This window comes from Odocoileus virginianus, chromosome 1 (assembly GCF_023699985.2).
Source record: "Odocoileus virginianus isolate 20LAN1187 ecotype Illinois chromosome 1, Ovbor_1.2, whole genome shotgun sequence".
Classification (NCBI taxonomy): Eukaryota; Metazoa; Chordata; class Mammalia; order Artiodactyla; family Cervidae; genus Odocoileus; species Odocoileus virginianus.
In genome coordinates, this window is record NC_069674.1 from 59,574,094 (window position 1) to 59,600,553 (window position 26,460).

The 26,460-nt window shown below is 39.1% G+C and overlaps 1 protein-coding gene and 1 long non-coding RNA gene across 3 annotated transcripts in view; one reads left to right on the plus strand and one right to left on the minus strand.

The window, feature by feature from the left end:
• Window positions 1–26,460, minus strand: part of DOCK4 (dedicator of cytokinesis 4) — a 470,931-nt gene that overhangs the window by 324,336 nt on the left and 120,135 nt on the right. The gene's annotated exons all lie outside the window — the stretch shown is intronic.
• On the plus strand, window positions 6,273–8,895 carry LOC139036564 (uncharacterized). Its single transcript, XR_011489381.1, has 3 exons — window positions 6,273–6,337; window positions 8,563–8,622; window positions 8,721–8,895. It is a non-coding gene; the product is annotated as an uncharacterized lncRNA (long non-coding RNA).

The window sequence follows — 26,460 nt, forward strand, 5'->3', positions numbered from 1 at the left end:
ACACACCACCATGTGTAGAATAGAAACCAAGCGGGAATTTGCTCTGTGACACAGGAAGCTCAACCCAGTGTTCTGCGACAACCTAGAAGGATGGGGTAGGGCGGGAAACGGGAAGGGGGTTCAGGAGAGAGGGGACACATGTATACCTGTGGCTGGTTCATGTTGATGCATGGCAGAAACCAACACAACACTGTAAAGCAACTACCCTCCAATTAAAAAAAAATGTAATCCAAAAATAAAAAAAAATAAAGGAAGCTCTCCTAAAGTCTCATATTTGAGCTTTCCCTGGTGCATTCCCTAAATCACATGCTACTGGAACTGTGAGGAGTGGCATGAGAAAAGGGGGTTTGCCCAGAGGAAAGAATCCACAGTTTTTTGTTCCCAGCATATGGTGAAAACGGCAATGCACCTGGGCCTGGCTAAGTAGATTTATAAGTAAGATTACATCAGTTTAACTGAACTCTTTTACAAATGTGCAAGTGGCTTAAAAAGATTCCTGCAAAGAAAACATGGATTAAGGTTAGCACTAATATAAGCACATGCAAACAGACAGAAAATGGTAAAAATGGACCTTTCTATGGGTTTAGCTTAATCAGCCATATGTTATAGGTAGAAATTGAAAATCCAATCAGATCTGAAAATAAGAGGGCAAAATCAAATTATGTAACACAGGCTGTAATCAGTATTTATAAACTAACCATCAAATATCTATATCAAAAGAAGTAAGCTTAGGTTAAAAATAATGAAGCATATTTAATCACATTGCTATCACTAAAATTATATGAATCTGTTCCCTGATTAAAAAGACTTTATAATACTGATAATAAATAACAGTTTATCTTATAAAATGTGTTTTTGGAAGAGCTTTATGTTATGCTTAATAAGAGTATATAGTACATAGATATAATTTGTAAATAAAAACACATATCCTGTGCGTGCAGACATCAATTTTCTATTAGTGGAATTTCACTAATATAGGAGATACTCTATGAATTATATTCAACAGAAATGTTTGAAAAGCGTTTGGATAGATCCTTGGCGAGAAAGAAGTCCATAGCAATGACAGCACCTTATTTTTGCATTCCCCCTTCTTATTCCTCTATCTTCACCTCTACCACGGCAAACGTTATTTTATAATATATGGTCTATGCAATTTCTTTGTTTTTAATAAATCATTAAAATCTGTTATAAAGAACAGCAAGCATCACCTCCTCTACTGCTGGAGGTTTCAAACGCAGTATGAAGTGATAACAATGTTATATGCCTAAATTATTTTCATAGTATGAATTACCCTAGCCTAATTCACATTAAATTTCATTTGTGACCTTTCATCTAAGCCACGCTGCTTGATTAGAATCTCTGGTATGTCTTTCCAACCCTTTCAAATGCTTACTGTCCTGAATGGGGTTCCATAAACTAAATTTGTCACCTGATCCCTGTTTCATTAACTCAATCATGAACATAGTCAATATTGAGTCCCTTGGGCAAAGGCCTCATGTAACCAATTCTCAAAGCTTCAGTCAGGCAAGAGCCTTGATTATAGGCTTGTCTGCTGTCTCAGAGGAAACAGGGACAGATAATGAGCATGAAGACAATAGAGTAAAGCAGGAGAGAAGAACGGGGGAGAGGAGAAAAGAAAAAAGGCGAACTCTAGAAGTGGGCTCCGTGGGGATACACTGACAAAGGTCAAAGCCTGATTCCTCTTCCTCTTCCCACATCTCCGAGGCTCCCACTATAAAATTGGGAAATGAGAGTGAGGAACTCTGGTTCAGACAGGAGAGAAAGCTTTTCCTAAGCCATAGGTTAAAACTGAAAGAAAAGCTGATTTGTGTGAAAGATGAAACTCTAACCTGAGGACATTATGGGTTACCTCATCTACTCAGAATCTGAATTTAGATTCAGAAGTTGGACTTCTTTGCAACCATTCATGACATTCATAGGCAAATCAAATCACAGTAATATTCTTATATACATGTGACAATTTCACAGTCACAAAATTATACTGCATTTCAGAATTTTTTCACTTCAGTGAAAACCATCCTGACCAAACTTAGGAACCTATTCTCTTTCACATATCAAGTCAAGATGTGATGATAACAAGCATCTTGCATTTACCTTCAATTTCATTTAACAGCAAAAATGATATACAATTATTTTATCAACTCATGATATAATTGATCAAAGAGAATTCTAGACATGCAGCCCTGACTAATCAACCCTGTTTCCTTAAAGAAGTCCCACACTGGATTTATCAGCAATAGTTGACTCAAGCAAGGATTTTTTGATTAATATAAAAATTAATTTAAGATAAACGTGGACATATCCAAAGGAAAAGGATGAAAGCTATGGGATACAGACACAGTTACACAGATGAAGATATGAACACTTTTGCACGGCTGTGTCCAAAACTTTAAGAAATCCTCCTTTTCAGACACTTGGGATTTATAATACTAAACTCCCTCGCAGTGCACTGCAGACAACCACTCGCAACTACTGTGGTCAAGGTCTATACCAACTCAGAAGAAAGAGAATATATTTAAGAAGTTAATAAATTTTTTTCTTGAAAATTAAAATTAAGAATTTCTTTAACTTTTAAGAGAAAGCCTTAGTTATAACAGAAAGAATTAAGATCATTTCCAAGGTGGTGACTAAAAGGAGCACCACATTCAATTCAGCAGCTTCACAGGCTTGACATCAAGCCCATGTAGCAGGTTTCACGGTTAGGCAGAAAGAAAACACAAGTGCCAAGGACTGCCAACTCCAACAGAGAGACGACTTCATCTCCAACTCCTTCAAGGAGAATTACAGAAAAAAAAGAATAAAAGAGTTTTCCTTCTTGATTTTTAAGCCATTTAAAGGTTAAATGTACGATCTAAAAGGAAAAGAATGGTTCGAATTCACAAGGTTATGAGGTAATTGAAATGATAATCTCTTATGTCCTACTTTACCACTTGTTCTCTCTTTTGCATTCCTTCATTTCACACGCAGAGATACTTTCCACTATAAAAGGGAAAGGATGGAGTTAAAAACTGCTCACCTCCCCCAAGCCATCTGTGCATGACTTTCCTACGAAGACAAGATCACACACACGTACATCACCATTTCCAATAATCGCCACTTTGCGTGGATGTGTACAGCCTCTGGAGAGAAGGGATTGCTGTGCCCCCTCTGAAAAACAGCTGCATGATGTCCCAGCTGGCCTCCCCAGCGCCTGGAGGAATGCAGACATGGGCCACACCAACAGGCAGCGGCAGAATTAAGCCACAGAGACATTCGCAGTCATAGAGGGACTGAGAGCCACACTAGAAAAGACGGTCCCAAAGTGCCAGGCTTCTGGTTCAAGAGGTAGCTCAAGACAGATGCCCAGAAGCCAGGGTACAGACAAGGCTTTTCCTTCAAGGGAGCTTACTTAGCCCTGGGCCTGCTACACACCAGCCTTGCAGTCATCACCTGCTATCCCACCATCCCTATTCACTATCCCATCCTTCCACGTGATACTGAACAGGGGTCAACACACACAGCAAAGTCTAAGTTCTCTCTGGCCACTTAAAATGTCTTCAAGATAAACACACCAAAGTTTTGCTTTAAAAAGAATTATCAGTGTAACTGTGATTTGTAGTAGCCTTTCCCAAATTTTATTTTGTGGAAATAATTTCTCTGGGAAGATGTTAATAATGTTCCATACACACACACACACACACACACACACACACACACACACACACACACGTATACAGTTTTTCTAAATGTTAAGAGATTCTTTTGCTGGAGAGCTTCCCAGTGTCTTTGTTATGATAATCTTCACTGGGTATTTCCCAGGGAAGAATAAAGTGGTGATAGTGGCATTGATAGAAATGTTTACTGAGTGCTTCAACAGAAGCCAGAGCAGCAGCATCTAATTTTTTTTTAACATAAATTAGCTTATTTAATTCTCAAAACACACCTATGAGTAAGTAAAATTGTACAGTATAAAGACAAGGAAACAGACTCAAGAGAGTTCATTATAACACAACTGGGAAGGAGCAGATCAGAAATCTGAACCCAGACCTGGCTGAAGAGTACTGCTTTCCATCCATCCATCCATCCATTCATTCACTCACACAGTGAGCTAGGAAGTATTTACTGTTGGTAAATACTAGTTAGGATACTCCTAATATGTATTTCTCTCCAATAATAATGTTGATAATTATGACATCTATCCTCCTACCAACCTCATATTTTTGTAAATGTCCAACTTGCATGAAAAAGCTTGAAAAAAAAGACTCAATGAATATCTGCTCCACCTGTGAAATTCACTTTGTGTAAAGCAAAGTAAGTTTCAAAGAGGAAAAGAAAATAACAGAATCACGGAAGTGGGAAAATGCATTATAAACATTCATAAGACTTTCTGAAGGGGCAGTTCTGTCTCCAATAAAAGAAAGGCTACTTTTTCAAATCTTATGTTTTATACCAAAGTAAAGGCAGTTGTCAATATGTGAATGAATATTCAGCTCCTTAATCAGCACCTCTTTATGAATATATTGTCAGGATCACTAAGATGTGCTAATATACTTTTATTGCTGCTCTATCCCCAGCACCAAAAACGGTGATAGCTCGAGCTGACATTAAACAATTCTATTTGAAAACACGTGCATAAACAGAAGTATACATCCTGTGAGTTTTACTGTGTCTTCCCTAATGGGACCACAGCGCTCATCGTCTTGACCTCTTGCATATACTCAGGTGCTGCTGGACATTTCCACACAGATGCTCCCCCCTCCTCCCTCCCCACCAAGGAGAGAGAAGTTATAAGCAGAAAACTCAGTAATAATGAGAGTCCACCTCAAAGTCACAAAGTATGAAAAATTCCCCAGTTTAAAATAAACCACCATTAAGCAAAAACATCTGCAGTACCTTCCACTCTGATGAAAATGGAAAAGACTCTCTTGAAACTGAAAGCTATGGTTCTAGAAAGGCCTCGAGAATACTTAGTCTGCATTTACTACCTGCCAGCCTTTCTCCACAATCTCCTATCCCCCTTCACTCCTGCATGATACAATCATAAAAATGAAAAGCATTAACCAGTGGGACGCTTAAGATCTCATCACATCTTATCTTCTACTTGATGCTCTCTGTATCTCACTTGAACCCTCCCAAAGATGAACAGACAATGAACACAGACTCTGCTCCTGTTCTACAATTTTGCCAGGGTAGGATTGGGAGACATACATTACAATGTGAGCATATCTTGATTTGTTTGTTTTGGCCAGGCCACATGGCTTGCGGGATCTTAGTTCCCCAACTGGGGATTGAACCTGGTCCCGGCAGTGAAAGTGCTGAGTCCTAACCACTGGACTGCCATGGAATTCCCGTTGTAAGCGGAAAAGAGGATTATTGAGAAGGACATGGGTGGGCATCCAAAATCTTGTTCTTTCCTGTTTTTTTCCAAAGAGGAAGGGGCTATCTTTGACAGTTCCCCATACTGTGAATCCTCCCTTGTGAACAGAAGGTATAGCCATGAGAACAGGCTCTATCACTCACATGTGAGATTTGATTCAGCCATGAACTATGTGAGAAAAGAGCTAGGCCCAGGACACCCTCAGTGCTGGCACAGGTGATGGCAGAGGCATGAGGGCTGGAGTCACACGTGTGGCAGCTTCGTGGGTCACGGCAAAGGCGGTGTGGTTCGGAGGCTGGTGGCAATGGCAGCCTGCTTGTCAGGCTAGTCCCGTGGGGTGGTTCTAGGAAATGTTCATGGAAATATAGCCTGGAGCGTGTTTCTGCATCTTTTCAGAGAGTCTGTAAGCCAGCTAATATCCCATAACAAATCCCATTTAAACCAGCTGGGGCGGATTCTATTATCTGCATCAGAGAACTCTAGCAGATGCAGAACTCTGTGCAAATGAAAGGTTTTGAAGCTGCAAAATATCCCGGTAAGTGGAGCAAAAATTTCATAAGCCAGTTCCACACCACTTACCACAGCTCCATCAACATGAGAGGTTGTAAGGACACTAAGCCAGTCTCTCTTTTGCTTATGATTCTTTCAATCCAAAAAAGTAATACAGCTTTCTCTCTTGGTGAGAAAACAGGTGTTTTGTCTTGTTAGACAAGCCCCTATGATGATGGGGGACTGTCAATTACAAGAAGGCAGCTGGTACGGATTGAACTGTCACAAAATAGAGCTTCTGGCCAAAGATCCAAAAATAAATAAATAAATAAAAGGTCCATGGCACTCCCACGTGATAAAACTTCAGGTGACCAGCTTCAGCTCAAGGACAGAACAAACATAAACAGTGCCATTCACATCTGACAAGGAAAGCAAATGGCCCAAAAGGTCAACTCTGGTTGTTCCCAGGTGGTAAGTTCATGGGCGATTTCATAACCTTTCTTTTTACCTCTCTTTTTAAAAAATGCTACACAATGAATATTATTACATTTATAATCAGGAAAACTAATCATATTAGTTAAGAAATAACCTTATTCCTAGAATCAAACCGGAAAGCACCATGACAGCAAGTAAACAAAACACACTGGCAGTCGAATGTCCAGGGCCTGCCGAGGAAAGCCGTGGAGGCAGGGCATCTGAATCGTGAAGGGCTGGCCAGAGCAATGCCAGGCATCCTAAGAGGGGTAGGGGGCAGGAGCGTGGGTTTGAGTTAGCTGGGGAGGTGTTCCCAGAGGAGGTTCAACTTCAGCTAAGTTGTAAAGGAGTGGAAAATATACTGAGCAAAAAAAGTAAGTCTTGTCCACGCTCATGGAGTGATAACTGGAGGGCTTAAAAAAAAAGAAAAGAAAGAAAAAATGTGTAAATGACATGGTAAAGCCCTGGGCCTGCTGCCTGCTGCAAAGAGGCATTCATTTCTTGCAGGAAACAGGCAGGGACCGGTTTCCTGCCAGCCCTTCTAGAGCTGATAGCTTTGACTGGCCTCTAGCACCTACAGGGAAGAGGAAACTCCCCAGAGCAGCAGAGAGGCACAAAACATGCCTTCAAAGGCCGCCCTTTGAAATCCCCAGGAGCTCTGACACCCTTGCCATGTGACTGCCACGGAGAACCACAGCAGACACCTATCAGATGAAGTCTGGCTGTCTGCTGCCAGGAGCAGCTTCTTTATTTACATTTCTTGTGGAAGATACTGAATGACTTTACAGGGTGACCACATTCCATCTCAGCCCATTACTCACTGTGCTTAGAGTATTCATCTTGAAGCAGGTATGTAATTATATAGTCAAGAAAATGATGCATGGCCACACAATAGGGAAAGGGAAAATGGATTGAAGGAAAATATATTAAACCCCAGATCGCTATGTTCCTGCATAGTAAGTGGTTCCTATTTGTTTCATTGCTACTGGGAGTGGTATTAAGAAGACTGGGCTATTGTGTTCACAACCTAGTATTACCAGTTAGTAACAGACGTATAACTTCGCTTCAGACAAGCCCTCTAGGTCAGTTTCTTCAACTATAAAATAGAAAAGATGTCTTGTATCCTTCATCAGTTCACTAAATGATCAAATGATTCTAAAGGATCCTGTAATGGCTCTGAAGGTTCTATTTTTCTAGACTGTTCTGGGTCAGACGAGGTAAATTAATACAGCGATTTAGAGCACGGGCTTTGGGTGTGAATTCCAGCTCCATCCCTCTGGGTATGTGAATGTGGACAAGTTATTAACCTCTCTCTAAGCCTCAGTTTCCTCATCTCTAAGACAGAGACAATAATATCTATCCCATGGGTTTATTATGAAATTAAAAAAAATAATCCACATAAAGTGTTTAGCACAGTTCCAGACACATTACAAATAAAAATTATTATAAATAATGATAACTTCTGTCTTGAGCAAGGATCAGCCTATTATGTAACCTAAAGAAAAGCATGCCATCCCATATTGAAACTTTCAGGAATCTCCCCACTGGCTGGAGGGAGTCTCACCTTTCTAGAGACAGAGGTGGTATCCTATTCATCTCTATATCCCTGGGCATCTCCCATAGGGCCCTGCACTTGGGGAGTGTCCACACTTGCATTCAATTAATGGTCCCAAATCCTTCTTGTGGATTCAGAGACCCTCTGATAGGAAGTAGGATCTCTGCCTCCCTGGATTATCCCCAAGTGGTTCACCAGGGAATCACTTCTTTAACAAGGTACCATGAAAGTACCCAAGTGAAGCAGTTCACTTGTTGTTTTGAACAACAAAAAAGGGCAATATTAACGAATGATCTCATTAGGATGATCTCCCAACTTTCATCTCTCATCCCTCCATGTTAACAAAATGAGCCTCCTTCAGAGTAGTAGTATATGTGCCTGCCAGTTAAAACACACTGTGAGAGCCTTGAATTAACACTGACTGGCTATTCTGAGCACCCAGATGATTACCTATTGCTTGACATGAGTGCTGCCAGACAGTGAATAAAACAATAAACGATAACCTTAGGTCACCAGGTGGATGCAGGCTCAATGCTTTTCTTCTGAGAATAATGAGTTAACTTTGGCCCTGTAGGCTAAATATACTTATAACTCTCACACCTTTGCTATTCTTATTTGGCAGTCACAGGATTGGCTATTAACAAAAGACACAATTCTTGCTTTCAAGGGACTCTCAGCCCAATGAGGGAAGCAGCACGGGGTCACTGCTAAAAGGCAAGACTCAACAGTAAGAATAACTTATTTAAATCTCAACTCCACCCCTTGTTGGAAGATTTAGAGAAAAGGGCTAAGTTCTCCAATTCTTGGTTTGCTTATTTATAATAGGGAGGAAATAGGACCTACCACTCTCCTAAGAAGAGAAGAGAGAGCTACCTATCTCTCCTTCCATCTCGTGAAGACACAGCAAGAAAAGCCCTCCCCAAGATCCCTGACCATGCCGGCACCTGGATCTCAGACCACCAGCCTCCAGAACTGACAGAAATAAATGCTTGTCACTTAAGCCATCCAGTCGATGGTCATTTGTTACAGCAGCCCAGACTAACTAAGACATGACTATCGTTGGCAGACGTGGTGGTGGGGGAGAAGGACGGGCCAAGATAGACATGGTTGGGGTCACAGCACAGATGAAGAGCACCCAATTCACTGGGAGGACACAAAAAAGACTTCCCGGAAAAGGAAGGCATCACCGATTCAATGGACATGAATTTGGGAAAACTCCGGGAGATGGTGAGGGACAAGGAAGCCTGGTGTGCTGCAGTCCATGGGGTCACAAAAAGTCAGGCACGACTGGGCAAGTGAACAACAAAAAAAGAAGTAGTCAAACAGCGAAGAGGGAACAGGGAAGATGGCAAGCCGAGGAGGGCATTTGCCCACGGGTTCGTTCTACTTGGAAGGTTGGAAGAGGATGTAGCCGGATGGTCCACACTTGGGTCGGGTGTCCTTTGAGCAGCAGCCACTGCTCGTCTTAGCCAGGAAAGTGCCTGGAGTGAAGCTCTGGAGCAGAAGGTGCTTCCTTCTACGGAATTTCTTGCAACCAAATCAGTGTTTTGGGTTACATGACAGAAAGACAATTTGTTCTACAAAGCTATTCTGCTTTCTAAAATAATAGCGTTGGTGATAATATGATTTTACCACAGCCCACAATAGGACTCTCCTCCCAAAAATCTGACGTTTTTATTCATATCCGACATGGGCATCTTATACCATTTTTTTTTCCCTCCTCTTCTTAACCATTATTACTTAGTTCTCCTTCATTTTATCTTCCTCCCAACTAGCAGTTTTAAGTATTTTCGGATGAGGAACTTCTACCTTTTGTATTAACATTTTCCACAACCCCTGCCTGGCAGAGTGTACTACACATGTGAGAAGGATCAATAAGTGCTAACTAAAAGAAGAATTTTTTTTAGCATCCTTATTAAGGATAGTTTGAAATTTCAATGACTCTACCAGATTTAAGTTGTAAATCTTTATGGCTCTACCACCTGAAGGCAAGAACACTTTTTTAATTATAGTTCTATTACTTCTCTAACTGGAATGAACTCAAGAATGATTCTATTTCAATAGGAATGTTATACAAACTGACAAAGTGTTACATTCTCAGAGCAGTCTTCAATCTTCTCAAAGGAATGCAAGTATAATCCTCTTGAATATTTTCTAACCTTTGAATTTATTATTATTCACAATCACTTGCCAAATACTTACCTTCTTACTTGCATGTCCTTGCCCTTAGCATAGAAAACTAAAAGTACACTAGCTTTAGAAAATTGTACCAGGAGCAATATTCAACGCTGTTAGAAATAAAGCTGGAAGGAAGCTACCATCTGAGCCTTGCCATGGAAAGAGGAGCCTTTTTTGATATGATTTTCAGTAAAAAAGATTAGATGAAACCCCAAATTACTCTTTTTATATGTTTAAGATTTTAGTGGAATTTTCTTGACTCTCTTAAATTCATGTGAAATACATACCCTTTCATCACTTTTCTAAAAACTGTTGGGAAAACTCATCCCTGAGTCATAACTTGCTAAATGACAGAGAGACTGGGAATCCACAATCACTTCAGGTCTTTTGCTCAACAGCTCTAACCAAAGAGCTCCCATTTCCAGTTGGAAAGCTCTAATAAACCTTAACAATTCCATGAACTCAGAAAGTACAAAGTGTTCACAGATTTGCTATCTCTTTAGAAATCCTCCTGTTACAAAAGAAAGAAAATAAGAAACTATCCATGACCAGATTATCAGCTTGCAAAATAAAACAACAGACAGGCAATCAACAATTTGCATTTCACTGAATCGCTACTGAACACGTCCACAACAAAATACAGATGCTAGGCCCTTGTGATCCAGGTTCACTTATCAGAAACCTTAGTATCAGACATATCATGTGATTCAGTATGTTTCCAGACTTCACCAAGTAACTTGGATTAAATATCAAGAATTACTAACCTTTCCAAACAGATATGGATCAATGTTAATGTCTCTGCACAAACGTGTATGAATATCATATCAACAATTTAGATTAGGTTTTACTGTCAAATAAGTAGATGGAGATTTTACAGGGATTTGGGGATGACAGGTAAATGATACACTAGTAATACTCCTGTATCAAGGATCTCGTGGTCAGGTTAAGATGACAGTAGTTATTTATCCCTTGAGTCAGTTAAAAGCCACTACCCATCATCTCCAAGTTCACCCCTCTATGCTCTGTTCTGGGATGCTAGGTTCAGCAAACCCCATTTCAGCTTTACCAGGTGCTGGCTCCTCTGCCTGCCACAGGACATCCTGGGAGACTAGAAGACTGGGGAGGGAGAAGGGACTTCTTCTGGTGGGTGGATGTTCCCACGTGACCTCCTGTCTGTTGGCAGCTCCTATGATTATCATCCAGGCAACACGTCTTCCCCTGGGCAGTGGCCAGTACCTCCAGCAGCACTGGGATCCAGTTGGCTGGACTCCACACACCAGCAGAACAAGCCACAACCAGAGACCTCAGCAGAAGCGAGCTCCACGCTGCGTCCCAGCCCACAAGGACTCTCAAGCAGGGCACCACCCTCACCTCAGGTCAACTTCAGTCCTGTTACTGCTGCTGTTCAGTCGCTCAGTCGTGTCCAACCCTTTGCGACCCCATGGACTGCAGCACACCAGGCTTCTCTGCCCCTCACCATCTCCCGGAGTTCGCCCAAGTTCACGTCCAGTGAATCGGTGATGCCATCCAATCATCTCATCCCGTCGCCCTCTTCTCCTCCTGCTTTCAGTCTTTCCCAGCTTCAAGGTCTCTTCCAATGAATGGGCTGTAGGGCCCAACAATTCTGTAGGGTCCCCCTCTAAGCTTCTAGGTTTCAGTAACCTAACCTCTTCTTGCCACCAGCCCCCAACCCACCCAGCGGTTTCTCAGGTAACACTGTCATACCAGTTAACAATCCTTTATATTAAAGTATCTCTGTTCTGTAATTAGTGTGGTTACTGTAGTTGATTGGACTCCTGCTGACATGAAACCCCAGACATGCTATAATAAATCTGGAAATACAGATTATGAAACAACATATTATAACAGTGGGCTCTGGGAAATATTCTGAAGACCTAATTGTTGAACTAGAACTTTACAAGACAAGAAGAATTCACCTAGTAGAAAACGGGGCAAAGAGACATTCTGATAGAAGAGAAGTAGCCACACAGCAAAGGCAGAGCCCTGCTCAGAGAATTTTTGCAGGGGAGGGGAAGGAGGCAAAGGTGGAGAGAGACCTTTTGCTTGTGCTCAGAAATGTTTGCTGGAGACAACAGAGAGTTGTTGGAGACTCATATGCAGCTCCCTGCTCTGGCTGGCCCAGCAGTGAAGGTAGTGTAGAGGGCAGCTTGCAGGGGAGTGCTGCGAACCTGGAGATCAGTTAGACAGCTTAATGCTAAGATAGTCTCTCCTCTAAAAATGTATATAATTTAGCAGGAAATTCAGACACAGTTCATTAAATACTATAATTAAATATAACTAGATCCTAAATATTGAGCCATACTCATTGGCAGCAAACAATGGAATTTTAATCCACTTCAAAAAGTGGTGTGACAACTTTAATTTCTGAACTAAAGATTTTCATTAAAAAGTACTTCCACATAGACCCCACCCCCCTCCCACATACACACAAAACCATGATGAAACTTGTGATTATGCAAACGTTAGTGGGGCTAAATTTTGCCTTAATTAAGGAAGGAACAGAGGAAGGGAAGGAGAATAGTTCCCTAGAAAAACAAATTCAGGGTATAATGGTAATAAACTCTTCCAGTCCAAAAGAAGTACCCAAATAAATGCAGTGACTACTGATCTCTTAACTTGATTTTCTTTGTACTCTTGTAGCACTTACAATTTTAATACAATTATCACTGACTTGTTTCCTTGCATTATCTGTTATTTTATATTCTCTTAAAGTTACTTTGATCATAAAGTTACTTAAAGATCATAAAGTTACTTTGTCAAGAGAAAGAATCACATATGACATTTTTGCTATATTCTCCTAGAGTCTTTCACAGTAAATAAAAATTCCTAAAGTATTTTTTGTTGATATGTATGCTAAAAATATTTTCAGATGTAGATTTAAAGAACTCTTTAACAAGTGGCATGTGAAATTTTTTTTTTTAGAATAATTCTTAGTAGTTTGAATAGTGTGATTTATTTACTTTTGCATTCCCTGGAAACAGGAATAACTTTCTTGCTCATAGTAGGCATGCAATAAATATTTGCTGATTTAAGTTGTCTGAGAGTCAAGGGTCATTAAAATATTTTGAAATCTAATTCTTCATTAGTTTAGGATCTGGACAACCAGAGTTAACAACGACAAACTGGATTTGGCAAAAATAGTTAACATTTTTGGAACTCATTTTTGTATTAAATAGGTTAGTTAAAAGAAAAAAACAGATGAGGAAAGCTTAGGACACATTGGCACACTTCCACAGATTATTTGATGATCAAAGACATCTGGCTTCTTTGATTATTTACGGAATTCCACCCTAAGTATCACTTGATAATTCCAAAATATGTTTTGCAATATTTGGACACTCTCCAGGCGGCTGGTTTAATTCACATTTCCCCAAACACTCATCTTATTAGGAAGCTTGATTATTATTTCTTTATGGTTACAATTAAGTCCTAAGTTCTAGAAAGAGTGTGTTCAGAGTTTTATGAAACAAAATGAAACTTTTAAAATTTAATTTTTAATTTAAAACTGAAATTAAGCTTTGATCCACTCAGTTTGTCATTAAATCTCATTTTTCTGTGTATGATGCAGAGAAGAACTAACCGTTACATAGAATTTCATTTTTTCAGGAAAAAATACTACATTCAATCAAGATATAAATAAATACACTAGTTCTTAAAGACTGACAAATACAAGTATTATTTCCAACAGTATACAACAAAACAGTATAGGTAAGAGATTCTTTTCTCCAAGAGATCTGTTAAACATAAATGTCAAGGTGATTATGGTAAGTAGAATACTTAGACATGTTTAATTTTATTCAATGTGATGCCAAATGAGAAAAAGGCAGAAAAAAGTCAACAGGACTAGGAAAGAGCAATTGAATGCCAACCAATATTCAACAGATGAGGTTAATGTCTGTCAGTAGTCAGAAGTTAGAAATTAAAAAACAGTACACTTTTCTGACCAAAGTAACCTTTGGAATAAATCTTTTCCTCATCCCCAACATGAATGACTACAGAGTAAATTAAATTACACAAAAAGGAAAATGCTACAAGTTAGCCAAATATCCTACTAGCCAAAAAAAATGCAACATATTTGGGCTCCCTATGAACATTAAGAACAAAAATGCAATGGTATTCACATTTACACAGTGGGAAAAATAAACCACATAAAAGGAAACCAAATTAGAACATGCTTCATTTTTTACTTCTTATAGTATAAAACTATTTCAGAAGTTCCCTGGCAGTCTAGTAGTTAGGACTGCACACTTCCATTGCCAGGGACCCAGTTTCAATCCCTGGTCGGGAAACTAAGATCCCATAGGTTGTGGGGTACAGTCAAAAAGAAAAGAAAAAAAAAAAATTTAATGTTTGTAGAAGACAGCAAGTCTTTTTGAAAATAATTGTGTACAAAACAGAAAATTATAAACTTAAGTACATGGCACTACCATGTACTTAAGAATGATGGAATAAGTATTTTGAAAGTCTTCCACTACTAAATCATTTATAAGTGTTCTATAATGAGTTGTAATACCATGTATTATGAAATCTTATTTTAAACCATGGTATATAACAGATGGCCTTGGAAAGAGCACTGATCATTTTTATATATACAGATACAGATATAGATTTATGTATATGTTTTTGCTGTTGTTCAGTCCCTAAATGATGTCTGACTCTTTGCAACGCTGTGGACTGCAGCACACCAGGCTCCTCTGTTCTCCACTATCTCCTGGAGCTTGCTCAAATTCATGTTCACTGAGTTAGCTGTGCTATCTAAATATTTTTTAACATGCAGTTATTTGTCTAAAATATTATGGCAGCATTTTATGCTGAATGTTGATACAAGAAAGCGTGAAGTAATATTTATAATTTTCTGCAAAATTTTCTCAAATTTTTATAAAACACTATTCATTTTAATACTCTGGGGAAGGAAACACTATAATCAGTAAACTTAAAGGATAAAAGGTAGCAAAGAAATGTCAAAGCAGTCCCAGAAGAAGAATAAACATCAATTATGCTGTGGTAGGTATTCATGACATGTACAAGGCAAAGTGAGTAAAATTCTGACTACTTTATTTATTGAACATCTTCATAGATGCTACACTTCATTGATAAGGCTGGCAAATATATAAAATTGTTCTCTACTAAATGGGTGTTGTAGATGGATTAATTGAAAATATATACATTTATCAAATTCTTTTTAGAATGTTAGGGTTATCAGTGTATGAAAATAATTTTGTCTCCTTTTTTAAATTAAGAAATGCTTAATTAATTGACATCGAAGTTAGAACCTTCCTTAAGACAAATGAAAAGTGCCTTTTATTTCATATTCTACTCCACTTCTATCAATATATTCTGCCCCCAGCTATATCTCACACCACTTGCTCAGTCACTCAGCCATGTCCAACTCTTTTACAAGCCCATGAACTGTAGCCCGTCACGCTCCTCTATCCATGGAATCTCCCAGCAAGGATACTACCATGGGTTGCCATTTCCTTCTTCAGGGGATCTTCTCTACCCAGGGATTGAACCCTTGTCTTCTCCATTGGCAGGCAGGTTCTCCACTGCTGAGCTACTAGGGAAGCCCGTCTAATACCACTAGAGATGTCCTATTTCCTTACATGAAACAGAAATAGCCTAAAATCACCCAGGAAAATACTCTTTCCTATTATTAACTTTCTAACACTTTGATTACTGTGAGCAAAGTATGATGAGTAACAGGTTCATTATTTTGTGAGAAACTTTACAGCAGCAAATAGGGCACAGAAAGAGTGATTTCAGGAGAGTATATCTGACTAGACTGGATTGATGGGTATTATGAAAGGAAAATGGAAAAAGGAAAAGTTTGTCAGAAAAATGCTGTAACACAGCTCCAACCTTCTTCCCCAAAGACAATAGGGTCAAACAGAACAGATACACTGATGTCACTCTATAGGATGTCTACATAAGCCGGTTGGGAAGACAGGCAGAGGTCGCTGATGGTCTAGGTGAGGAAGAGCAGAGAGGGGCTCATGCATCTTACACGTCCTTTCCCTTGGAATCTGGGTCTCTGTTCTAAACATGTATCATTATTTCCATTATGTATATTACAAAGGATTACACAAGATGGTATCAGGGGCTGCCCTGATGGCTCGGCAGTAAAGAATCTGCCTGCCAGTGCAGGAGATACAGGTTCGATCCTGATGCTCGAGGGTCCCACCTGCTGCAGAACAAAGCCTGAGTGCACCACAACTAGAGAAACCCCGGCTCGCCAACTAGAGGAAAGCCCACACAGCAATGAAGAACCAGCACAGCCAAAAATAAAATAAAGAAATAAACATTTTAGAGATGATATCAGGCAGGAAGAATGAGGTACAGCAAAACACTTCCTAACAATTATACAAATAAGTGTACAAACTGAGGGAGACTTGGCTTACTTGCATTTTGTGCAGATAGAGATCCCAGAAGTTTTACCTGACTAAAAGTTCAGTCTGAGGCAATACTGTCATGTGGAAGTACATTTGCCACAAAAAAACAAACAAACAATCTCCCATAATGCTTGGGCCACTATCTGAACTCCAGCATTCTATTCAAAAGCAATTAAAAACCCCGCTGTACTCTGCCTATAAATTATATTACATGCGAACTAGACTTTAAAATTTTGGCTATAACATAGTCAAGGGCACTGGCAAACCGCAGAAAGCCTAGAGCTGAGGGAAAAACAGAAAGGAGTCTAGAGACATTGTCCTACAAGGTATAACAGAAGTAACTAAAACTCAAAGGCTATAAAAGAGAAAATAATTCAAGAATTGACAGAGAGATGTGGCCTTGGTTAAGCCAATTAACATCTTTGCGCTTTAGTTTCCAATCTGTAAGACAGAAATCACAAAAGCACCTATTTCGCAAGGCTGTTGTAAAGATTAAATAAACTAAAACAAACACTAAAATAGTACCTTGCACATAATTAATCTCATTAATATAGTGCCATCATTAATAACATCATCTTCATTTTTTTCTATAACCTCCAGAGGGCAGAATTAGTAGCAATGGGGAAACATTAAAGGAAAACAAATATTGACTGGATATTAGCTATAAATCCTGCTTTGCTGTTTTGAGGATTCCATTCCATCTCTTCAATTTAATCCAATCAAGTTGCAGTCACATCTGCTTTTAAATACCTATGCCTCCTTGGTTATCCAAGTTAAATTTCTATCAGAAGAACTAAATTTAGAGAAATTGCTTCTGTAAAGATTATTTACATTTCAGAAAATACTCTAACTTATCTAGTAAGTAAATATAGATCATTAAACATTTTTTTAAAAGTTGGATTTGCATATAAAATACAGTGAAAGTCGTTCAGTCGTGTCCAACTCTTTATGACCCCATGGATTTATACAGTCCACGGAATTCATCAGGCCAGAATACTGGAGTGGGTAGCCGTTCCCTTTTCCAGGGGATCTTCCCAACCCAGGGATCAAACCCAGGTCTCCCACATTGCAGGCAGATTTTTTACCAGCTGAGCCACAAGGGAAGCCCATAAAATACAGAACGCTCAAATAATTATGAATTTCATAAAAATGACAAATATGTTTTTAGTATAAGATGGTCCTGCAAATTCCATGAACACATTTTAGCTTAAAAAAAAAGTATTTAAATAAAAAATTCATCATTTACCTGAAATTAAAATTTAACTGGGTGATTTGTACTTTTATTTGCTAAATCTGGCAAAGGTTTCAAAGGGTCAATGTTAACAAAACTCAGTCTCTGAAAAAAAAATTTTTTAACAAATTTTTTGAAGATCCTTTAACAATTTAGATGTTTTCTAACATGGATAGGGAAACGTTATGTATCTACCACTTGTGTTTAACACCATTTAAGAAAATTTTCCTTCCTGACGCATTCTTTAGACATATCTTAGATTTCCGGTGCCGGCTTAAATTGCTCAAGAGGAGGTTAGGATCAGCCATCTACTTGTGGCAACGTGCAGGAACATCACTTTCCACTTGGCTGTAGGAATACAGACCTTGTGGTCAATTTCTGTTTTCAACTCTGTTAGGCACAGATAACACAGTTCCTCTGCTGTAAGCATATTTACACGAACAATGTACCCAAATATTTGAAAATGACCATTGTCAAAGAACACAGCTTCTATCATTTTCCTCAGGCTCTACCAATAGGGCAGTAACAAAAGTGCTGAGATGTGAAAGGGAGTGGGGTACTGTAAAAAGCCTAAGAAAGAAGAAGCGAAACAGGAAGAAGGAACCCCAAGTCAGAAGAATGCAAGTCCAGTGGATAATTCAAGGAAGCAGTGAGGTTTGGAAGAGCCTGACAAAATGTGGGCAAGCTGTATTTATATGACTCAGTTTCGATTTGACTGCTGCTTCTCAAAGTTGTAGGGAACAAACTAGACAGTCCACATGAAATTATTCTGCACACAACAAAATCTTTAGGAGACACTGCTCATCATGGTCACGAATCAAGATGACTTGAACCCAGGGCTCAAGGTGAGGGCAGACCTCTAAGAAGTCTGAGAGGGAAAGTGCGACTGAAGAATTCTTGCAGAACAGACCAGATAGACAACATGCAAGAATGCCCTGCAAGTGGGACTCTCGTTCCCTTGAAGGAAGCTATTATATCTTCATGGTCTTTGAGATTTACTCGTATCTATTTTATCAGCTCCCTCAAATGTTTTACAGATTGTAATAGGAAGAAAAAAATCAAAAAACAAAATCATTATAGCTCCAAATTCCTAACATGGTACTCCACACACACCTGATGTATAATACACGTCTATTAAATTAAATGATTAAGTAATGGTCGTTTCCTTTAGAGGACTAAAAAGAAAGATGGTAACTAAACTTGAGACTCAAGAACGAAAAGAGGGAAAACTACGTGAAGTACCATAATTCAAAAGGTCAAGACCAAAGGAAGCGGATCACAGGGTAATGGGGCACAAGGCATTGTGCTCATGGGTGCATCCTCGAAGGGGACATAGACTTGAGTTAGAGCCCTAGTCTGCTTCTTACCAGCCATGTGACAAACTGCTGATCCTCTCTGCACCTCCAAACCCTGGGTGCATCCAATGGATGTTGGAGGAACACTTGCCAAAGAGAGCTGTGGGAATTAATTGAGATTCCTACACATGTAGAGTCCTTAGCACAGTGCCCAGCATGGAATAAACCCACAATAAATGTTAAGAGAAATAGTAATAAAATATTTAAAAATTAAAAAAATTTTAAAAACCTTTGTCATGCCTGGAATGAGAGAAAACCTATGTCAAGAGAACCATGCCTTCAATGAAGGCATGCCTTGGGATCCTGAATACATGATATTTGACCCTGAAATTCTCATAAATCATGATGTTAATGGTGGCTGTAACAGCCATCACTACATCCTCCTCTGTGGGTCTGGAAGAACCCTCGAGGTCGGGGTTGGTTAATTCCACAGGAGAGTCATGGAGAGAAGAATGGCTAGAAACAAGGGCAGTGGTTTCTGCAGTACAAAATCTACCTTAAAAAAAATTTTTTTTTTATTATTATCTCTACCGAGGGATGACAAGATTGCAAATCCCCCAGCAGCCTGGGATTTCCCATCAAGTCCAGCATCAAAGTGGTTTATTACAAAATTCTTTTTTCTTCCTATAAGAAACTGAAAGGCCAAAGGAGAATGTATTGTTCAATTAAACCTTTAGCTAACATACACAGGGAGGCACTTGTGGAAGTGGCAACTCCACTTCTCTCTCCCACTTAGAATACACTACATTTGAGGTTTTACACACACACACAGGAGAGAGAGAGGACTCAGAGCGAGAGAAAAGCACTAGCCACCAACTACTGAAACACGAGGCATTGCATATCGCACATTACTGTGAGATTGGCAGTGCTCTTCTTGTGCCTGAAAAATACACAATCTTGTAAACATGGTAAAATCCTACCCATGTGATTTAGTTAAAAATAAACCTTGAATTAAGAAAACATGATTTATTGTGGAACATATTTAAGTAAAAAACTCTATTACTTTTAATTCCTTATGAAGATTGTGAATTTAAAGTCCCTTGGGTCTGCTTTGTGAACAGATTAAGCACACTGAAAATTAGCACTAATTATAATTAGCATCGATCATACCCCCAAATAAATGTTCTAATTTTTATAATGTACTTTTTTAAAGTAGGTTCAAAACATTATTTTTTTTTAAAATGCCTTTCTCCACTGATTGCACTAAGGTAAAGTAAATTTCAATGCATCTTAGGCAAAATAATTAGAAATCAGGAGAATTTTATACTAATAGGATTTTAAAATTGTTGAAAATAAATTTATTTGCTATTTGATTGCTACCACAATTCTTCAAGCTTTCATTTTGATCATCTCCACTGGCTACACTTACAAGCACCCAGAGACAAGATAATTTGCCCCTGCTGTTCTGTGAGTTGGTTGAAAATATAAGATTAGAACCTGAAAGTCTAGAGTTACTAGTATAGTACATGACTCAGTTACTATAACAAAATGAATTAACCTCTGTTTCCTAGCAGTTTACCTTTACATATTGAGTTAACCTCTTACTCCCAGAAGTCAAGTTTCTGGCAACATCAGAGATTCTTTTTAGAACAAATTGTATACAGAAAAGTAAAGGAAAAGTTTGCCAAGTACCCAAAACAGCCATGAAAATGCTTCACGTCCCAGGAGAAGGCCTGAAATTCTCATACAGAATTTATTTATCCTTACCTAAAAATGTTTCTTAAAAGACTGGTTTATCTGTGGTTCAAAATAAGTAGGTTGAAAGTAGTACTGATGGCTGAGCAACTAAAGGTACAAATAATAATTGTATATAACTTAAAGCCATGTTAGATAATCATATCAATGACTCTGGTTAGTATGATCAAATAGATTGGTGTTTAGCAAACTCTTTCCTTTCCCACATTTATGGAAGAGGTGTACTTCTCTGTGTTACTGATGTTAGGTTCAGTATGTGACCTACTTTGACCAATGAAATGGAATCAAATGGATACAAGAAGAGACTTGAAATGTGCTTGCACCCTTGGACTAGCTCTATTGTGTCTCTTCCATCACTCTAAGAAAAGCTTTCCTTGGTTTGCTGCCCCTTCATATTGGACCCTATACCCAAGCCCAATCCACAGTGAGAACACAAGGTCAGATAGGCTTGCAATATAACCTACTAGAATAATCCCTAGCCAATTCCTCAGCATCTGGGGAAAGGCAAATGAATGAAAATCATTTTAAGCCATTGTGGGATTATTTGTTACACAGCAATAGTTGTCTGATGCAGACATAAAGAAAAGGTTAAGAGATGTTTCAACAGTTTCTGCTTAAGGCAGTTACATTTTTAGTAAAATTTTTATCAGGAGCTATTAAAGTATTTTTAAAGTTTAGCATTTGAAGAGAGTAACTTTCAACTGAATGGAAAATTCATTTATATGAAAGCATCACCAAGCCACTACTTAATGTAATGCATAGTTGTTATGAGTTGTGTGTCCAGAAAAAGAGAACGAGCGCTTTCTTTAAATAAAGTCTGCTTAGTTTTGCTGAGCTGTTGTCCTGGATCCAGGGTTAATATACTTCCATCTGAGATTTCACACTGATGGTAGGAAACAGTCACATGATGCTGTGGACTGAGTAAACAAATCAACCACACAGGAAACTTCAAGGCCTGCATAGTGAAAATGAAAGAAAACCCTTGCTTTCTCAAAAAATCCTGCTTCACATCCATACAGCATGAAGTAAAAAATTGAGACTTAATGCCAGAATCCCATGGATATGACTTGCTGCATTTTGATGTTACCAGCCATTTCCTGGTCATTTCCTGTGCATGGCAGGCCTTTGTACTGGGTGTTTTACTGTTATTACTTCAAGTAAATCAGACAGCCACTCTAAGAGGTCTGTATTATTACCATCAGCACTTTAGAGAATTGGAAAAACAGAAATGTACTGAGTATGAATAACGTGACCAAGCTGTAGAGTCAGGAAGTGGTCAGGGGATTTGGAGCCAGTATGTCTTACTACAGACCAGTGCCCTTACTCATACCGTGTTGTATGAGAAAACAGTTCCAGAATCTTCATTTTAACATCAGAACCTGCCATAGAAATCTTACCACAAAGCTACCTTCCAACCTTTTCTCCTCAAAAAGAAGATCTAACACAGTGACGTCTGGAGAAATACTCAATTGCTCCCTCTCAACCCCCCGAATGCCTACTTGTCATCAGATACTCAACATGCCCACAGAGTTATATCTAGCATCCTTTAGAAATCAGTAAAGGAGATGAGAGATTTGATCCATTCTTGATCAAAGATTGATAAGATTGTGTCAAGAAGACAGGGGTCAAAGTGGCCTAAGACAGGGCAATTTGAGCAAAAAGAATAATGACTGCAGTAGATAACCAATGTCTAAAAATGTATGAGTTCATAATACTTACAGCAAAGATTTCACTTCTCTTTACTAGAGGTTGCAAGGACACAAATTTATTACCCTCCAAATTTATAAACATGGAAAAAGAATCAAACATTTATCTTGTCTCTTTTGTGCAAACTGTATGTCAAGGTACTCAAACAGTAGATGAGGGGGAATTCCTTTTTAGAAGAGAATTCTAGTCAATAAATGTATAAGACATGACAGAATTAGAAAAATCAGCACTATCTAATTTCAAAGAGAAAGAATGGATCTAGGCAATGATTATCAATGGATACTACATTCTTCCAATACTTTGGCCACCTGATGCAAAGAGCTGACTCATTTGAAAAGACCTTGATGCTGGGGAAGATTGAGGGCAGGAGGCGAAGGGGACAACAGAGGATGAGATGGTTGGATGGCATCACCGACTCAACGGACATGAGTTTGGGTAAACTCCGGGAGTTGGTGATGGACAGGGAGCCTGGTGTGCTGCAGTCCATGGGGTCACAAAGAGTCAGACACGACTGAGGACTGAACTGAACTGAACATTCATCAGGTGAGAGGATAACAGGGAACTTTATAAAGGAATCAAGCTGACACCTCCTGATTGAGTAACCTTGAGTAGTGCCAGTGAAGGAGCAACAGTGACACCAAGTTCTTGTTAAAGGAAGATAAAGGTATAGAGCACCAACTATGAGATATTTTCCCCAAAGTAAACAAATAAACAAACAAGGCTGAATTTAATCACATCTCTAGACCTAATATCCAATTAACAGAATATACAGGTTGTAGAGGAACCAATGAAAGATTAATACAACATGAGAAAGCCACCAGCTAAATCCACAATATGGACATCTGAATCTACACACGGACTCATTCTGAAACCATTTACTTCAGATCAGGACTTGATCCCATGTGCTGGGACTTGAACTCAGCCAAATCCTTGCTTGGGACTCTAACCAGTGTGGTTGGGACTCGAGCCCAGTCAAAACGTATGGTCTTCCAATTGAGATCACAGATCTGGTTTCAGGACCTAATGAAACTCAGGTTCTTGATGTCTCATCGCGGGAAGAACTCAGTGAGAGACAAAGTGATAGGTAAGAAGTGGATTTATTCAGAGAGAAACACACTCCACAGACAGTGTATAGGCTTTCACAGAGGGCTAGAGCAGTGGCCCTGAAATGTGGTGTGGTAAGTTCTTAGTTTTTATGGGCTGGTAATTTCATAGGCTAATGAGTGGGAGGATTATTCCAACTATTTGGGGGAAAGAGTGGAGATTTCCAGGAACTGGGTCCACATTTTGGTCTTTCGAAGGTGCCTTGGAACTGTCATTGTGCCTCTGGGTGTGTCATTTAGCTTGCTGATTGAGGATCAAGGTCTAGTCCAAGTTGACTTGTCTGCCACCTTGGACCCATTTGATTCTAAATGGTTTATGATGCGTCTTTGAGTTACGTTACTCCTTCAAAGGTTGTGCCCTGCCCCCTTCCCTCCTGTTTCAATTTTGCCAATAAGTCAAAAGTAGGAGGGGGAAAAACCACAATAGCTGGGAAAGGACAATAACAAAACAAAAGACTTAAGAGACCAAATAATCACTTCAAAATGTAGACTCTGTTTAGATCCTAATTTGAGAGAGAGCTAAGGGAGCAAACTATAAAAACATATCACTTCTCAGGTAGCATTAGTGGTAGAGAATCCACCTGCCAATTCAGAGACATGAGACACAAGATCCCTGGGTTGGGAAGATCCCCTAGAGGAGGGCATGGTCACCCACTCCAGTCTTCTCGCCTGGAGAATCCCATGGACAGAGGAGCCTGGTGGGCTACAGTCCATGAGGTTGCAGAGTCAGACACAACTGAAACAACTTAGCATGCACGCATAGGCTGAATCTTATATTAACCTTTGATATTAATATTCATTCTATTAGGTATGATGAAACAACAATTACTTTAAAAAAATTGTCAGTTAGAAGTACACACTGAAGACTTTTGAGGTAAAATGACATAATATCTAGGATTTGCTTTAAAGTACTCCAGAAACAGGAAAAATAAAAGGACATGATGCGATGTTAGATAAGTTAGATTAGCAAAGTGTAGCTAATTCTTGAAGCTCAGAAAATACATGAAGATATGTTATACTGCCTTTATATATATATGTGTTCAAATTGCCATACTAAAATAATGCAGAAAAGGAAAAAAACAAACACACACATGACAGCTAAAACTTTAGATCGAGAGACTGTTAGTCACATTTCAGTTGGCCTGTCTCTCTGCTCTTATTCTTTATTCTCAAAATTATCAGTTTAGTTCAGTTACTCAGTCATGTCCAACTCTGTGCGACCCCATGAACCGCAGCACACCCGGCCTCACCGTCTATCACCAACTCCCAGAGCTTACTCAAACTCATGTCCATCGAGTTGGTAATGCCATCCAACCATCTCATCCTCTGTGTCCCCTTCTCCTCTTGCCTTCAATCTTTCCCAGCATCAGGGTCTTTTCCAAGGAGTCACTTCTTCACATCAGGTGGCCAAACTATTGGAGTTTCAGCTTCAGCATCAGTCCTTCCAATGAATATTCAGGACTGATCTCCTTTACGATTGACTGGTTGGATCTCCTTGCAGTCCAAGGGACTCTCAAGAGTCTTCTCCACATCACAGTTCAAAAGCATCAATTCTTTGGCGCTCAGCTTTCTTTATAGTCCAACTCTCACATCCATACATGACTACTTGAAAAACCATAACTTTGACTAAACAGACCTTTGTTGGCAAAGGAATATTTCTGCTTTTTAATATGCTGTCTGGGTTGGTCATAGCTTTTCTTCCAAGGAGCAAGCATCTTTTAATTTCATGGCTGTAGTTACCATCTGCAGTAATTTTGGAGCCAAAAAAAATAAAGTCTCTCATTGTTTCCATTCTTTCCCATCTATTTGCCATGAAGTGATGGGACTGGATGCCATGATCTTAGTTTTCTGAATGTTGAGTTTGAAGCCAACTTTTTCACTCTCCCCTTTTACTTTCATCAAGAGGCTCTTTAGTTCTTCTTTGCTTTCTGCCATAAGGATGGTGTCATCTGTATATCTGAGGTCATTGATATTTCTCCCGGCAATCTTGATTCCAGTTTGTGCTTCATCCAGCCTGGCACTTTGCATGATGTACTCTGCATATAAGTTAAATAAGCAGGGTGACAATATGCAGCCTTGACATACTCCTTTCCCAATTTGAAACCATCTGTTCCATATCCAGTTCTAACTGCTGCTTCTTGACCTGCATACAGATTTCTCAGGAGAAATTTTCAAAATTTTATATAATTTTTTATAATTATAAAAATTATAATTTTTATAACTATCAAAATTATAGTTTTGTATTAAATAACTAAGTTTGAAAAAAGTGTTTCCTAAAACAAGAGTCAAAGAAACAAAAATTAAAAAGAAATAGAACTGAGAGTATCAAAATTCATTCACTTAATAAATATTTGAGTCCCTATTTGACTTCTCCTCACCAGTCCAGAGGGAAATCTGTGGAAGAGACATAGGTTCCTCTCGTTAAAATAGTGGTTGCTAAAAATCTGGCAAATATCAGCTTCTCCATTAGGGTCAGGAAAAAGGACGTGGTAACAGATGCAATTTCCTAAATCAACTTTATAAAACTTAACTCCAGAGTCTTATCAAACTGATTCTGACAGGGTTTATGCTGAGCCCAGGCCGTTCAGCACCAGCTCATTAAATGTTAACTGTGAATGAAGTGCGTGCAAGCAACCTAAGAAGCTCAGTCATCTCTAACTCTTTGCGACTACACGGACTGTAGCCCACCAGGCTCCTCTATCCATGGGATTCTCCAGGCAAGAATACTGGAGTGGGTTGCCATTTCTTTCTCAAGGGGATCTTATTGACCTGGGGATCAAACCTGAGTCTGCTGCATTGGTAGATGGATTCTTTACCACTGTGTCACCTGGGAAGCCCTTGAACAAAGCATATGCAGAGCTAAATAGTATCCAAAGACCAGAATGG